At 55.3% G+C, this 5,048-nt stretch overlaps 1 non-coding gene across 1 annotated transcript; it reads left to right on the plus strand.

Moving 5' to 3' along the window:
* The first annotated feature begins 781 nt into the window (after positions 1-781).
* On the plus strand, positions 782-853 carry TRNAM-CAU (transfer RNA methionine (anticodon CAU)). The gene has a single exon. It is a non-coding gene; the product is annotated as a tRNA-Met (tRNA).
* Positions 854-5,048: the final 4,195 nt, after the last annotated feature.

Raw genomic sequence — 5,048 nt, forward strand, 5'->3', positions numbered from 1 at the left:
AGGTATACAGCCACGGCCAGAACAGCAATCAACCTGAATCTAGTATAAAGCCCCTCCACCTGCACGGGACATTGGTTTAGAACAATGAAGATTAACACCCCACTGAGCATCTGTCCACACCACCTGCCCAGGAGAAGCACATAGTGATCTTGGGAGCAATAGTAACTGATTAGCCCACCCCTTAACATGAGTAATTTGATTGGTTGACACAACTGTATTGTAAACATATACCAGCCCTGCTTTCCTCTGTCTCGCGGTCCTCCATGCATTAGGCTGGGGCACCACTATGTGCACAGCCAAACTAGGAGGATTAATTCCCTTGGTAATTCTATGCTTGGTAATGCTAAGCGTCCTCGTGTCCCTCCTCGGCCGGCAAAGAAGGGACGTTGACGCCGGGCACAGTCCCACAGCCCCCTGGGAGCTGGATTTCTGGGCAGGGTGGCAGCCCTCCTGAGCTCGCTGGAGAGCAGCTCCCCTCCGCCCTGCAAAGCAACAAGGCTGCCCCCTCGCTCCGGGGTTTCCTTCAGTGCCTGCAGAGCCAGCTTGGGTGGTCAAGAAGAAAGTCCCCATCCAGGGTTATGGGCAGGAGATGTTGGGAGAAGGGCAAGGCAAGGCCCTTGAGCTCCGCAGCGAAGGCGCAAAGGAGGTGAACTTTCCTGAGAGCCAATTTTCTGGCCCGGGTGAGGGCACAGGACAGAGGAAGGGAAGGAGGCATGAGGGCTGGCAGTGCCAGGGAGCATCAGGCAGGGCCGTGGGAGGTGCCGGCAGAGGTGCTGGGGGGAGCAGAGTGGCGCAGCGGAAGCGTGCTGGGCCCATAACCCAGAGGTCGATGGATCGAAACCATCCTCTGCTAATTGTCGCTTATTTCCCTCCTCCTGACAGCTGCTGCCTCTCCCAGCAACTTTTAACCTGCACTGCTCTAGCTCTCTGGGCACCCATGGCCATGGCCCTCCTGTTCCCTCAGCCCCTTCTCTCTGCCACTGCCACCTTCTTTCTCCTTTGCCGCCTTAGGAGCCAGCACTCCCATAGTGCCCCTCGGCAAGGCAGACGGGAGGCTGTGGAGCAGCAGGCAGAGCTCCCCCCACAAGGAAGCGGGTGTCCTGGGGACACAGGCATTTCTCCCTTCCCATCCGGCAGCTCAATCCCAACTTCCCAGCCGCAAGCAGGGACCTCCAGGAATCTGCAGGTGGGGAGGAGGAGGAGGACAAGGCTGGTGCTACTTTGGGAAACACCAATGCAATCAGCTTGACCATCTGGGGGTTTTCTCCATCCTAGTCTGTTTGCTGCCGTGCTCACTCGCAGCTCCAGCCAGGAGCAGGGCTGAGTAGGTATTCCCAGTGGGCACTGTATTGGCCATACGTGGCTAGGTGTTGGTAGTGGTGGGGAGAGGGGCTGCTGCAGGGTGGCCTCTGTGGGGAAGAGCTGAGGGGCTGCCCTGCACCACACACACAGCTGGTTCCAGGGGCCTCCACAACACTGAGCCATCTGCAAAGCTTGTGGCACCCAGGGCACCTGTGCTGGCTGGAGCAGGCGGATATTCCTGAAGGAACTGCAACCTGCGGAGAAGGCACGCCAGTGAAGACTTTTCCTGAGGGGCCTGAAGCCTGTGGAAGAGCCCACGCTGAAAGAGATTTTTCCTGTTCAGACGCGCAGCATGTGGAGAACCCATGCTGGAGTAGTCTGCAGTGAAGGAGTGCAGTTGAGCCTGGAAAAATTGGGAGGCATGGCGGTGTTTTCTTTGTCTTTTATTGCTCACTACAAGACAAAACACACACATAGCCCGAGCCTTTCCTTCTCTTCTGGCTGCTCAGCACTGGAATCCAGTGCTGGACACTCACTCCCACGTGCACATCAGCAGGTGCTCTGAACCCTCGACTGTACCACAGGTCTGTGCAGAATCCAGGCCTGGAGCCCAGGCCTGGTTTGTCCAGTGTCCTGCTCCAACCCTGGGCAGTCCCTGATGCCAATCCACTCTCCTCACTGGCTAGTGCAGCTTGAGATTTCCCAGCAAATACCCCTCTCACACACACACACACACACAAAGACCCCCCCCGCCAAAACCAGAAAAGCACAGTCTGACAGAAATGAGCTAGGAGTAGAATACAATGAAAACAAGACCAATCGCATTCTTGTTCTTCACGTGTCTGCAAAGGGTTTCCAGGATGAGTTGCTCCTTCCCCTTCCCAGGGATCGAGGTGAGGTGGACCGGCCTGCTGTTGCCCCCATTCTCCTTTGCGCCTTTCGCAAAGATAGGAGTGACAATGAATTTCTTCCAGGACTCAGGAACCTCTCCCAGTTGTCGCGACCTTTCAAAGATAATTGAGAGTGGCCTCCTCTATAGGTCTTTCTTGCCTGAGTGCTTCACGAGCTGGCAGCAGGAAGATAGCACGGGTATCTGCAGGTGAGCTCCTGCTACCTGAGTGCCTGACTGGCCAGAAGCCAGAAGATCGCTTGCATGTTGACTGTGAGGTGGCCTCTGGCTCTGCAGGCAATGGGCCACCCACAGGCATATCGCTTGTGCTAAGTGCTCGTCTTCATTCCAGAGTGGATACCACTGCACGGTATATCTTTTTATACCCAAACACTTCTTGGTCCAAAAGAAGCGGACAGTCCCTGAGAGGGAGATCTGAGAACAAGCGGGCATGACAGTGTCAAAAATGGCCGTCCGGCAATCACAAAGCAATAGGAGAACCCACGGGGAATGACGCTGTCAGAAGTTGCCTCTTCCCTTTGTTTAGCGAGTGGGGGCTTCCTTGCCTGACGTGCTTCTGGGTAGACAGGTAGGGTTGGCTGGTCCTGACAGCCAATCACAGGTCTGCCTGAGAGCAGGTGGGCATGATGGGGTCCAGAAATGGCTGTCAGCCAATCAGAGAGCAGTATGAAAACATGGTTGTTATGGTGCTTAATAAGAAAATGGCAGCTGAAAGAAAATGGTGCCCCCCGTGTATGTAGGGGAAGGTACGTCCTGGTCACGTGTACTTCATCATTCATCAGTGCCGGCACGGGCATTCACCAAAGCAATCATCCATCCCCAAAACCAGGGGCAGCACAAGGCAGATTTTAGCCCAGGAACAGGTAACGCGCGGAGTCCTGCAAAACAAATTGTTTACGGGCACGCAGCACGGAATGTGGCGGATGCTCATATCCGACCAAGCATCACAGACCAAGAAACTTGTGCTAGGAATGATCCACCTGGCCTATTTGCACATTATATAGACAGAGAATTGCTACCCTAGCATTGCCTGCTTTTTACTTACTGATTGCTGAGCTACTACTACACACGTCTACAAGCTACGGACATATCCAGTGCCTAGGAAGAAACCCAGGCTGGTTGCTGTGCCTTTTTAATTCAGCCAAAGGGTACATCATGCAACCACACGCTAGCCCAGGACAGCGTGATTGTGACTCCGACTGGGGCAGACTCTGACCGCGCTACCTCAGCGTTATGCCCTCTGGTATTCCCCATGGGCACTGTATTGGCTACACATGGCAAGGTTTTGGTAGTGGAGGAGTCAGGGGGTGCTGCAGAATGGCCTCTGTGGGAAGAGATAAGGGGCTGCCCTGTGTCAGACACAGTCAGTTCCAGCTCCACAGTGGACCCACCGCACAAGACAGCTGAGCTGTCGTCTACATTGGTGGCCCCCCTGTGAAAACATATTCCAGAAAGGGCAAAAGAGGCCAGGCAGAGAGAGCTGGAAGGAGCAAAAAGAGTGGGAAAGAGCAGAGACACGTCCTGCTTGGGCGAGTAGAGGAGTCTGGTGTGAAGCACTGCAGTTGTCCCGGCACAGGGGAGAGGAAAGGCAGTGTTTTATGTTTGTCTTTTTGTTTCTCACTACTTGCATCTGTTTTAATTGGCAAAGAATTAATTTTGCCCAAGTCAAGCCTGATTTTCCCACAAGAGTTTTTGCTAAGCCATGTCCGTGTGTTTATCTTGAGCCAAGAGATTTCTCAGTGTGTTTTCAGTGCTCCGCATCGCCCTGCGGGTGGGGAAAGTAGTGAGCAGCTGGGTGGGCGTTTGTCTGTGCTTAAACCACCACAGGTACGTACACGCAAACGCACACGCACCTGCATAGTACGTGCGCAGCTGGCCCACATATGAACGCAGATGGGGAGCGTCACCATTAGCAGCACCCAGCAGCTGGAGTTTCCGTAGCCAAGAGCTCACACGCAGAGAAGCACACCCACGTGCCAGCAGCTTGAGGTCGTGTGTATGTGTGCAGGGGTCTGGAAGGAGGAGGCGGGATAGTCTGTGAAGCGGAGGAGCAGGCAAGAGGGCAGTTTGTGACCTGGCAGAGCAGGAGGCAGGCAAGACTGGGACGTGGAGGAGCAGGAGGGAGGCCAGGCTCTGGGCTGGAGGAGCGGGAGGCAGGAGTGGCCCAGGAGTGTTGGTGGTATAGTGGTGAGCATAGCTGCCTTCCAAGCAGTTGACCCGGGTTCGATTCTTGGCCAATGCAGGCAAGCTTTTACTCAGCCTGGCTCCACAGTGCCTTGCCTGTCCTGTTCCCAAACAGCGCAGCTTCCCCCCCTCAGGAAGGTCACCTCGCATAGGGCGGTCGCGCCACTCCCCTTGACTCCCCCTGCAGCCTTGCTTCATGGACAGGCCTCTGGGCACCTCCGAGCCCAGCAGACACAGGCTGGGCTTTTAGCAAGGTCAGCCTTGCAAAAGCAGACTGCGGGGGCTGCTTTGCACCATTCTGAGATTCTCAGGCAGTGTTGAAGCACTGCAGCAGGTGCCTGGAGAACTTTGGGATTCTCCATGCCTGGGTGTCACACGGTTTTCAGTGGGGCTCAGGCATTGGGCCACCTGCTCTAGCTTTCTGGATAGCCCTGCTTTAGGCAGGCATTTGGACTAGTGACCGCCTGAGATGCCTTGCAGTCTAGCTCCTTCCATGAAGCAACAAGTCCCAGAGAGATCTGGGCCCTCCTTCTTCTGCACCATGCGCAATAAGTGAGCCTCTTCCCCACAGGAATGGGAGCTCAGTCGTTGCTCTGCACTTGGCGCATCCTCTGTGCTTTCACCATGACTCTCCAGCCCCTTTCCCACACAC

Source organism: Harpia harpyja, chromosome 14, assembly GCF_026419915.1.
Source record: "Harpia harpyja isolate bHarHar1 chromosome 14, bHarHar1 primary haplotype, whole genome shotgun sequence".
NCBI lineage: Eukaryota > Metazoa > Chordata > Aves > Accipitriformes > Accipitridae > Harpia > Harpia harpyja.